The sequence below is a fragment of the Cherax quadricarinatus genome, chromosome 39 (assembly GCF_038502225.1).
Source record: "Cherax quadricarinatus isolate ZL_2023a chromosome 39, ASM3850222v1, whole genome shotgun sequence".
NCBI classification, from domain to species: domain Eukaryota; kingdom Metazoa; phylum Arthropoda; class Malacostraca; order Decapoda; family Parastacidae; genus Cherax; species Cherax quadricarinatus.
In genome coordinates, this window is record NC_091330.1 from 7,134,360 (window position 1) to 7,147,036 (window position 12,677).

The window sequence follows — 12,677 nt, forward strand, 5'->3', positions numbered from 1 at the left end:
TTAGTTGCACTTGTGAGGAGGGGTTGTTGAGGTGAGTTGGCAATTTAGAGAGGATGGTTCAAAGTAGGGTGACTTAGCACTCTTGGCAATAAAACACAATACAACACACACAACAGTACCTAAAGTAAAACTAAGTAAAAAAAATACTATCACTAACAATACACAACACACAAATACTACACACTAAGTTAAAATCACTTAACTTATGGTGACGAAGGATATCCTTTAACTTAGCCTCTAATTTCTTCACAGCAAATCAGTTTATACCATACATCCTTCTCTGCAAGGCCTGCTTTTATTCTAGAAGTCTTGTCAGATATAGCAATAATGAAGACTCCATCCTACTGAAGTCATATCCTGAGGAAAAAATAATGTTCATGAAAACTTCAGATTTCTGAAAATATCCAAATGTTGGTTAAAAGGTGTCTGAGCAATGCTGTGTATTTAATGGTGGTTAAAAATAAACATGCCAGTGCTCACTCTTGTTCTGATATGTCCATCAATCAAGCATGACATCTGATCACCTCTTGCCCTCCCACTCTTTCATATATAATAAACAAATCATAAACTATTTTACAATCCCCTCCTTCCCAGGTAAAATTAAATTTGGATATGACTGACGAATTTTAGCATGCAAAATTTAACTATCTGAAAATTTACACCTATCATCCTGTTTAATTCTGGTCACCTGAAAAATTAATGACTAATTTACCAATAGAGTACAGTACTGGGTGCTTGTTTACAAATACAGTAGACCCCCAGTTTTCGTAATTACTCCATTCCAGAAGGTTGGCCTAAATCCAAAATGGCCAAAAACCAAAGTAATATTTTCCATAAGAAATAATGTAAATCTAATTAATCCATTCCAGTCAAAAATATTAACATACATTTTTAAAAGAATGACTATACAGTGGATCCCCGGTTTACGATATTATTTCATTCCAGAAGTATGTTCAGGTGCCAGTACTGAACGAATTTGTTCCCATAAGGAATATTGTGAAGTAGATTAGTCCATTTCAGACCCCCAAACATACACGTACAAACGCACTTACATAAATACACTTACATAATTGGTCGCATTGGGAGCTGATCGTAAACCGGGGGTCCACTGTAGTTGTACATACAGAAAACAATGAGGAATAAATATAATGATAAATGAACATTTCATACCTTTATTGAAGACTCTTGTTGGCATATCGAAGAAGGCAAGGAGGGGAGAGGGAGGAGAGGGTAATGTTTGGAAGGGAAATCCCCCTCCAAAAGGACTTCAAGTATCAAAGCCCTCTCTGGGGTTACTTCCTTTCTTTGTCTTTTATTGCCACTAGGACCAGCTTGAGAGTCACTGGACCCCTGTCGCACAAAAAAATCTGTCCAGAGAGACCTGTTGCTGGTGTCTGTGTAAGATTTGCCTAAAGTGGGATAAGACATTGTCATTGAACATGTTGCAGACACGACTTGCAACAGTTTTGTTAGGGTGATAATTCTCATCAAAACTCTGCACCTCACTCCACTTTGCACAAATGTCCTTAATTGCTGAAGAAGGTACATCCCCCCCCCCATTTCTCCTCTGAAATGACATCCTCAGTTGCAATCTGTTGCTGTTCCAGTTGAAAGCCTTGAAGCTCTTCAGTGGTTAGCTCTTCCCTGTGGTTCTTCACCAACTCTTCCACATCCTTGCCACTCACATCCAATTCAATTCAAGTTTATTCTCTATAATAGTTACAATGTGGGGTTTACAGGTTTTGGGTATTTTGTGGTTTACATGTTATAAAATACTAATTACAGAGGGGGCCACTAGGACACCTAACATGGCTAGGCATTTCGAGCAGACTTAAATTAATTATTAACATTAAATCCTTACAGATCATAGTATTAAGGCTAAGTGACTACATCATAATTTGTGAGTTTAGCAATGTGAATGCTTTTGTTTTGGCACAATACAAGGTGTCTATATTTGAGTATCATAGGCAAACTTATGACTAGTTAGGATTTATTATTTTAAGATTAAGATTAGCATTTCTGGGTTTATAGTCAGTGGGTGAGTGAGTGTAATTTTGAACCACCAGGTGGTTATCATGTAGTTAGTTGTCGGGGTGGATCAGGGAGATAAGATGTTTTCTAACTGTAGTTTTGAAAGTGATAAATGTGTCTGCAGTTCTAGAGTTTTCAGGTAGGGTGTTCCAGATTTTAGGTCCTTTGAAATTGAATTTTTGTAAAGGTTTAGTCGAACACGGGGAATGTCATAGAGATGTTTGTGTCTGGTGTTATGCCTGTGGATCCTGTCACAACTATCAGGAAAGAGTTTTAGGTCAAGGTTAATATTGGAATTTAAGGTCCTGTATTATTATTATTATAATCAAAAAGAAGCGCTAAGCCACAAGGACTATACAGCGCTGCAGGGCAGGAAGGAAGCGAGGGCATCAGGTGGTAAAAGGGAGATGGATGAGTAATAGGTTACGGATAACAGCGGGGTAGTGGATGGTGAAAGGGTAAAGGGCAGCAAGAGACTGAACTAGAAAGGGCTGAGGGGAGTGCGAAAAGTATCATCAGAGTTTGTGGAGTAAATCAGTCGTTGTCAAGAAGTCAATGAGAGTCAGGATTAAAGGAGGGTCCATCAGCAAGAAGGGAAGGTAAAGAGAGAGTAGTAGAACGAAGACGGCGTTGGAGGTAAATTCTGCGTGCTCGTTGATAGAGAGGGCAGTCTAACAGAATGTGGCTAATCGATACTGGAACTTGACACTGCTCACAGAGAGGAACAGGGTGCCTCTCCATGAGATACCCATGAGTAAGACGAGTGTGGCCAATGCGAAGGCGGGAGAGAGTGGTCTCCCAACCTCGGCACTGATGACAAGAAGACGGCCAGTAACCTATGCTCGGTTTAATAGAATGAAGTTTGTTACCGAGCAGAGTTGACCAACGTTGTTACCAACGGGTGCGAAGGTGGGTAGCTATTGCAGCAAAATAGTCCAGAAATGGAACACCTCAATAGGAAATCGGTAGGTCATGTACTGCTGACCGCGCAGCAATGTCTGCCTGTTCATTGCCCTGTACGTCGACATGACCAGGGACCCAACAAAAAACAATATCTTTATGTTTGGTAGAGATACGGCGTAGCCAAAGTTGGATACGGAGAACTAGGGGATGAGATGTATCAAATTTACGTATAGCCTGTAGAGCACTAAGGGAGTCTGAGACTACTACAAATGATGACACATGCATAGATGCGATACGAATAAGTGCTGCAAGAATGGCATACAGTTCAGCAGTAAAAATGCTAGCTGAAGATAGTAAATGCCCCCGCATGACGCTGTCCGGAAACACTGCTGCGAATCCGACGCCGTCTGAAGACTTAGAGCCATCTGTGTACACAGCGGTGGCATGAGAATGGGAGTGGAAGTTAAGGTCCTGTAGATATAGATTGCACAGTAGTAAGTGTGGATGTTCTGAACAGGGAGTAAGTTTAGATCCATGAAGAGTGGGGGGGGGGGGGGGTTCCAGGGATGGGATTTAGTGATTATTCTTACTGCGGCTTTTTGTTGGGTTATTATTGGCTTTAGGTGTGTTGCTGCAGTTGAACCCCAAGCACAGATAGCATAGGTGAGGTATGGATATATAAGTGAATGGTATAGTGTGAGAAGGGCAGTTTGCGGTACGTAGTATCGTATCTTGGAAAGGATCCCCACCGTTTTGGATACTTTTTTTTGTTATGTGTTGGATATGGGTGCTAAAATTTAGGTTGTTGTTGAGGTATAGGCCAAGGAATTTGCCCTCATTATGTCTGGCAATTAGAGTGTTGTTGATCTTAATGTTAAGTTGCACCACAATAGATTCCATAACAGGTGTAGGGTCATCAGGGTCAGCCTAAACCCTTCAAAATCCTTCTCTTGGACACATTCTGGCCTCAATTTTCTCCAAGCGGAGTTCGAAGTCCTGGAAGTCACTCCCTGCCAAGCCTTATCTATAAGGCTTATGCAATTGAGGATACTGAAGTGATTCCTTCAGAACTCTCTTAGGGTCAATACAGTGCCTGAGGTCACTTCAAAGCACCTTTGAAACATTGCTTTGGTGTTCAGTTTTCTGAAGTTTGAAATGACCTGCTGGTCCATGGGCTGGATAAGAGGAGTGGTATTACGGGCAAGACTTCACTCTGATGAAATTACACTCCTCAAACAAAAGGTCTTCCAAGTCTGGAGGATGAGCAGGAGCACTGTCCATTACCAGGAGGCACTTAAGCAGAACATTATTTTCCAGGAGGTATGTATTTCTTCACACTCGAGCCAAACACTTCATTGACCCACTGAATGAAAATTAGCCTCATGACCCATGCCTTATTGTTAGCCTTCCACATCACACATAATTTACTCTTCATGACATTGTTTTTCTTGAACACTTGGGGATTTTCAGTGATAAACGAGTAAAGGCTTCACTTTGAAATCCCCACTAGCGTTACCACAGATCAAAAGAGTTAGGCTATCCTTCATAGGCTTGTGTCCTGGCAGTGCCTTTTTCCTCTGCATGATGTAGGTCCTCTTTGGTATTTTCTTCCAAAAGAGGCCTGCTTCATCACAACTGAACACTTGTTGGGGGAGGAATCCTTCAGCCTCTACGTACCCCTTGAATTCATCACCGAATGCTTCGGCAGCATGTTCGTCAGAACTTGCAGCCTCGCCATGCCTTACCACACTGTATGCCACTTCGCTTCTTGAATTTGTTGAACCAGCCTTTTTTGGCCTTAAATTCATTAACAGCAGCACTCGTTCCCAGTATTTTCTTTATGAGATCCGCACGCAACTGCCTTGCCTTCTCACAAATTATCCCCTACAAAACACTATCTCTTATTAATTGTTTCTCATTGATCCACACCAACAACAATTCCACATTCTCGAGTGTTTGTGACCTCTGTTTCGTTAGCAAATTTACCCCTTTTGCAACATCAGCTTCCTTGATTTCTGCTTTCTTCAACAGGATGGAACTGACTGTTGATGTCAATTTCCCATACATCCTGGCGAGTTCCGCCACACGTACGCCACTTTCATATTTTGCTGTAACTTCTTTCTTGAATTCTATCATGCTTCTCATCTTCTTTACCAAAGGGATGGCACTCTGAACTTTCTTTGTCCCATGGTGGCTTTTCACAGTCGATAAATGATAAACAAGCACAAAAACAATATGGAAGCACAAAATACAATGGATGAACACACGGAGTACATATTCCTAATTCAACAAGAGAGAGAGACAGACAATATGGAAGCACAAAATACAATGGATGAACACACGGAGTACATATTCCTAATTCAACAAGAGAGAGAGACAGACTGAGTGTGATACACGTGAGGAAGCGGCGTCGCAGGCGGGTGGACGCATCTCATACCAACAATTTCTGAATGGATGTGCTGAATCACCATATTCATTACATCAGTACAATAATTAAATATAAATTCACACTGAAAAGTCAAAAGTATAACAAATAGAACTCGAGTACAGTAACAATTTTTCTGAGAATAAAAAGGCACAATACCATGAATGGATTAATATGCAAATAACCAGCATATGTACAAGAATGAAACATGACAACGTTACAGTCAGAATTAGACTACTAACTGTGACTAGTTAATGGTCCAAGTCAAACCAAAATGTAATCGTAAGTGCTATAATTTTACTTGGCTCCACCAGTTTACTATTGGCATACCTCGCTAATACGGTGGGTTAGGTTCCAGAGTGCCATCGTAAAGAGAATATCGCCTTAAACTAAATCATTTTTTTTCACTTGCAAGTTCATATAAAATCCTAGAAATGTGTTTACACTATCATTTATTAAGTGTACAATAGCACTAGGCCTCAAAAATGATGCAAAAGTAAAAAAATACAGAAAAAATTATGAAAATTTCTAAAAACCATTTTAAAAGTAAGACAAGCACTGAAACAACGAACATGAATATAATTGAAAACTGCCATATTAGCAAAGCACTCAAAAGCAAGTGCCATATAAACGAGGTATGCCTGTACTAAATTTAAATTTAAAGATTTTGTATAGAAACTCCAAGTACCCCCATTCAAGATTGAAACTTCTATGAGAAACATTATATTAATGAGGAAGCTGCATCACCTGAAAGATACAGTACCTGGGGAATGGAAGACACATCTTATCCCATGAAGGGTAGTTACTAAGCACCACATCAAGTCAAGTCCCAGACTGCCTGTGCTTGGGGTTGTGAGACATCTGTTGTGACTATGGTACAAGTCAGGTTTGCTACTGTCAGATGCAGTATATATAGTATTTCTACTCTCATTACATTGGTTGACTGTTTAGACTGGGGGTCTTTCGAATGTGGTCGAGATAGAGTTTACCAACAAAGAATGAAGGCTGTACAAGAGACTGACACGTTTATTTTTGTTTTTTATTATTACACTACTAAGTAAGTTTATTAAGGTACAGATGATACACATAAGTACAATTATCATACCTAGTAACATACGTGAAATTACCTAGGGTAACCCCTAAAAAAATCAGTGACTTATTTATATTGGGCTGTTCTATATGTGCAGTACTGTGTAGGTATGTATACAAGAGTAATGAATTAAGATAATTTAACCATGGATAAAAAAAAAAATTTAATTCCCCCCCCCCAGTTCCCAGAAAACCCAATAAAACAAAATTATATTTTAATTTTTATAGACAGTTTTATATTTAGGAGGGGAGCACTAAACCCATAGGGGTTAGACAGCACCTGGGTAATAGAAGGCATTCTGGTTCAATCCAAGGAAGAGCAGAGCAAGTCAAGAGCCCTTCACCAACTTCAAATAAGTTATTATTATAATCAAGGGGGAAGTGCTAAACCCATAGGATTATTTATTTATTTATTTTTTATTTGGACATGATACATAGTTGTACAAAGAAATATAGTGACTGGGTGCACATGCCAAAAGCCCCTTGTATGCAGAGCATTATGGGCAAGCTTAAAATTAACTTAAGATTAACTAAGCAATGATATATACAGTTCAATTAAGTTTATTAAGTCACAGGTACACACAAGTACAACTATCTTATATAGTGTAAATTACCTAGGATAACCCTACAGAAAAAATGTCAGATAAGGCCAGGATGAATTACAACACCTGGATATGCTGAATGTTGAAGACAGAGTAAAACAATTTGAAGTTAAATCAAGTTTATAAAATTGCTCATGAACAGTGTCCAGAATATCTTGCTGCCAATTATGTCAAAGCAATCATAATACTAGGGGGAGATAATTATTATTATTATAATCATGGGGGAGCTCTAAACCTATTAGGGGGAGAGAGCACAATTTTGTAGTACCCACAGTCAGTGGCCAGGCTTCAAACACATTTTATTGTACAGCAATAAAGGAATGGAACAGACTGCCTGCACATGTCAAAGCCAGTCATAGCATGAACCAGTTCAAAAAGAGAACCAAAAGGTACCTAATGAATGTAGCGACAGAAAGGGAGGAGAATGATTATTTTTTTAGGTAACACACATGTAATTGTAAATAACTCTTTTTACCTTATTCCTAGTATATCTCCTTTACTGTAGAATAGGTTATTATCTCCTTCATAGTATAATAATAAGGTATTAAAAGAACCCTAATAGAAATACAAGCAAATCACTGACTTTTTTGGGTTATCCTAGGTTCTCTACACATGGTGCTATTTATAATTATAATCTATGTATAATTGTATTTGTGTACACCTGAATAAACTTACTTAAGTGGTCTATATGCAGTAGTATTACACTCTATATTCATTCTTCAAGCTTTATCATACGATATATGAAGAAAGAATGCATTTAAGTATACAGAACCATGGCCTGGTGGCTTAAACTCTCGCTTCACACGGCGAGTGTCCGGGTTCGATTCCCGGCGAGGGTAGAATCACTGTGCATGTTTCTTTACACCGGTTGTTTATGTTCACCCATCAGTTAAATGGATACCTGGGTGTTAGTGGACTGGTGTGGGTCTCATCTCATCCTGGGACAAAACTGACCTAATTTGCCCGAAATGCTCAGCATAACAAGAGGCTTTCTATATACGTAGTAGTATGTCACTGATGTCAGCTAGGACTGTATACCTTGTACTTGCAGAAATAAAGATGTAATTAATTACATTATTATTAAAACTGAAAATATCTGACCCGCACACGTACCTTCATCACTGCTGGAGAACTACTGCTCAGTACCACTACCGAAACAAATCGAAATTAAGAACACGAACATAATTTTTTTTGTATCGTCAATCTCATTGATGTTCTAGTAAGTATAAGTAAGTTTATTTAGGTATACACAAATACAGTTACATAAATTATCATACATAGCAGCATATGTGTAGAGAACCTAGGATAACCCAAAACAGTCAAAGTGACTTATTTCCATTGGGGAAATTATCACATTTCCCTTAATAACAAAGAGACTAAGTAAGTTTACTTCAGCAGTTGTTTTTCTTAACCCTTTGAGGGTCGACAGGCCCTCTCCGAAACTCGTTCTCAGGGTCGGCCAAATTTAAAAAAAAAAAAATTATTTTCTCTTATGAAAAGATAGAGAATCTTTTCCCGATCATAACGACACCAAAAGTTTGAAATTTGATAGAAAACTTACGGAATTATGCTCTCGCAAAGTTAGCGGTCTCGGCGATGTTTACGCATCGGCGATTTTGCCCACTTTGAGCCCCATTTTCAGCCAATTTCACTGTACTAGTCGACAAAAAACATGAATATTTCGCTAGAACTCCATTTTTTCTATCGAATGGGTGCAAGAAACCACCCATTTATAAATTCAACTATCCAGTACAGTGGTCAGAATTTAGCAATTTTGCCAATTTCACACAAATTTCAAAAGATGCCAATTTCCGAATAGGGTCCAGAATAAACAAGATAGACATTCCTGGCACTAAAATGACATTTCCTCTAGTCATTAGTCACGTCTCAAGGCCCTTCTTATATTCTTTTGCTTTCCACTTTGAATTTTTATTCTCACAAAAAATATAAGATTTACTGTTATGCAGACTACTGCATTAGTGTAAAAAATGGTATAAATATTATTGGTGCACTTGTGAAAGAATATTAGACTCACCAGTTGACGTGTATTGTACGCTTGGCACGATTTGTTTACTTTTGAAGTTTGGTAAAAATCGAACATTTCTGCTACTTTGAGCTCAATTTCAAGGCACCTTTCATTGTAAAACCAGTCAAAATCATCTCAATTTCAGTAATATGTCTTCCATTCTATAAAATGATACCAAGAAAACTAGAATACAACAATAAATACCATACGAAAATACACTGCAAAGTCGCTGATTTATTAAAAAAAAATGGTCAAAGTTTTTTTTTTCTTATTATGCACTGTGTGCTGCAGGATTTTTTTTAGACTGTGCACACTGACCACATAGACCCATTCTTTCATATGAAGGCCTACCAGCTTTCTCCCACTAGATTTGAGGCCGCTAGAATTTATGAGTACTAGTACGTCAAAAACCCCTACGCGTAAGACGTACTAGTACGACGAAAACCGTCAAAGGGTTAAACAACCAATTTTCACTAAATTTATATATACGTACACTAAAGTACTGTACATTATTTAATAATAATAATGTGCAGGTTAACTTAGGTAATCTACACATACTGCTATGTATGATAATTTATGTAATTGTATATATTTATTTTTATTATTATCACACTGGCCGATTCCCACCAAGGCAGGGTGGCCCGAAAAAGAAAAACTTTCACCATCATTCACTCCATCACTGTCTTGCCAGAAGGGTGCTTTACACTACAGTTTTTAAACTGCAACATTAACACCCCTCCTTCAGAGTGCAGGCACTGTATGTAGTTCCCTTCTCCAGGACTCAAGTCTGGCCTGCCGGTTTCCCTGAATCCCTTCATAAATGTTACTTTGCTCACACTCCAACAGCACGTCAAGTATTAAAAACCATTTGTCTCCATTCACTCCTATCAAACACGCTCACGCATGCCTGCTGGAAGTCCAAGCCCCTCGCACACAAAACCTCCTTTACCCCCTCCCTCCAACCTTTCCTAGGCCGACCCCTACCCCGCCTTCCTTCCACTACAGACTGATATACTCTTGAAGTCATTCTGTTTCGCTCCATTCTCTCTACATGTCCGAACCACCTCAACAACCCTTCCTCAGCCCTCTGGACAACAGTTTTGGTAATCCCGCACCTCCTTCTAACTTCCAAACTACGAATTCTCTGCATTATATTCACACCACACATTGCCCTCAGACATGACATCTCCACTGCCTCCAGCCTTCTCCTCGCTGCAACATTCATCACCCACGCTTCACACCCATATAAGAGCGTTGGTAAAACTATACTCTCATACATTCCCCTCTTTGCCTCCAAGGACAAAGTTCTTTGTCTCCACAGACTCCTAAGTGCACCACTCACTCTTTTTCCCTCATCAATTCTATGATTCACCTCATCTTTCATAGACCCATCCGCTGACACGTCCACTCCCAAATATCTGAATACGTTCACCTCCTCCATACTCTCTCCCTCCAATCTGATATCCAATCTTTCATCACCTAATCTTTTTGTTATCCTCATAACCTTACTCTTTCCTGTATTCACCTTTAATTTTCTTCTTTTGCACACCCTACCAAATTCATCCACCAATCTCTGCAACTTCTCTTCAGAATCTCCCAAGAGCACAGTGTCATCAGCAAAGAGAAGCTGTGACAACTCCCACTTTGTGTGTGATTCTTTATCTTTTAACTCCACGCCTCTTGCCAAGACCCTCGCATTTACTTCTCTTACAACCCCATCTATAAATATATTAAACAACCACGGTGACATCACACATCCTTGTCTAAGGCCTACTTTTACTGGGAAAAAATTTCCCTCTTTCCTACATACTCTAACTTGAGCCTCACTATCCTTGTAAAAACTCTTCACTGCTTTCAGTAACCTACCTCCTACACCATACACTTGCAACATCTGCCACATTGCCCCCCTATCCACCCTGTCATACGCCTTTTCCAAATCCATAAATACCACAAAGACCTCTTTAGCCTTATCTAAATACTGTTCACTTATATGTTTCACTGTAAACACCTGGTCCACACACCCCCTACCTTTCCTAAAGCCTCCTTGTTCATCTACTATCCTATTCTCCGTCTTACTCTTAATTCTTTCAATTATAACTCTACCATACACTTTACCAGGTATACTCAACAGACATATCCCCCTATAATTTTTGCACTCTCTTTTATCCCCTTTGCCTTTATACAAAGGAACTATGCATGCTCTCTGCCAATCCCTAGGTACCTTACCCTCTTCCATACATTTATTAAATAATTGCACCAACCACTCCAAAACTATATCCCCACCTGCTTTTAACATTTCTATCTTTATCCCATCAATCCCGGCTGCCTTACCCCCTTTCGTTTTACCTACTGCCTCACGAACTTCCCCCACACTCACAACTGGCTCTTCCTCACTCCTACAAGATGTTATTCCTCCTTGCCCCATACACGTAATCACAGCTTCCCTATCTTCATCAACATTTAACAATTCCTCAAAATATTCCCTCCATCTTCCCAATACCTCTAACTCTCCATTTAATAACTCTCCTCTCCTATTTTTAACTGACAAATCCATTTGTTCTCTAGGCTTTCTTAACTTGTTATCTCACTCCAAAACTTTTTCTTATTTTCAACAAAATTTGTTGATAACATCTCACCCACTCTCTCATTTGCTCTCTTTTTACATTGCTTCACCACTCTCTTAACCTCTCTCTTTTTCTCCATATACTCTTCCCTCCTTGCATCACTTCTACTTTGTAAAAACTTCTCATATGCTAACTTTTTCTCCCTTACTACTCTCTTTACATCATCATTCCACCAATCGCTCCTCTTCCCTCCTGCACCCACTTTCCTGTAACCACAAACTTCTGCTGAACACTCTAACACTACATTTTTAAACCTACCCCATACCTCTTCGACCCCATTGCCTATGCTCTCATTAGCCCATCTATCCTCCAATAGCTGTTTATATCTTACCCTAACTGCCTCTCTTCCCTGATGCTTCTATTCTCCTTGTATCCCATCTACCTTTTACTCTCAGTGTAGCTACAACTAGAAAGTGATCTGATATATCTGTGGCCCCTCTATAAACATGTACATCCTGAAGTCTACTCAACAGTCTTTTATCTACCAATACATAATCCAACAAACTACTGTCATTTCGCCCTACATCATATCTTGTATACTTATTTATCCTCTTTTTCTTAAAATATGTATTACCTATAACTAAACCCCTTTCTATACAAAGTTCAATCAAAGGGCTCCCATTATCATTTACACCTGGCACCCCAAACTTACCTACCACACCCTCTCAAAAGTTTCTCCTACTTTAGCATTCAGGTCCCCTACCACAATTACTCTCTCACTTGGTTCAAAGGCTCCTATACATTCACTTAACATCTCCCAAAATCTCTCTCTCCTCTACATTCCTCTCTTCTCCAGGTGCATACACGCTTATTATGACCCACTTCTCGCATCCAACCTTTACTTTAATCCACATAATTCTTGAATTTACACATTCATATTCTCTTTTCTCCTTCCATAACTGATCATTTAACATTACTGCTACCCCTTCCTTTGCTCTAACTCTCTCAGATACTCCAGATTTAATCCCACTTATTTC

General features: G+C 39.2%; 1 long non-coding RNA gene across 1 annotated transcript in view; it reads right to left on the reverse strand.

Moving 5' to 3' along the window:
• The window catches only part of LOC138853765 (uncharacterized), a 20,966-nt gene continuing 8,289 nt past the window's right edge, over nt 1–12,677 (reverse strand). Inside the window, exons 2-3 of the long non-coding RNA XR_011392916.1 lie at nt 8,164–8,198; nt 1–357 (exon numbers count right to left, since the gene is read on the reverse strand). This is a non-coding gene — a long non-coding RNA (uncharacterized lncRNA). The remainder of the gene's footprint in view (nt 358–8,163; nt 8,199–12,677) is intronic.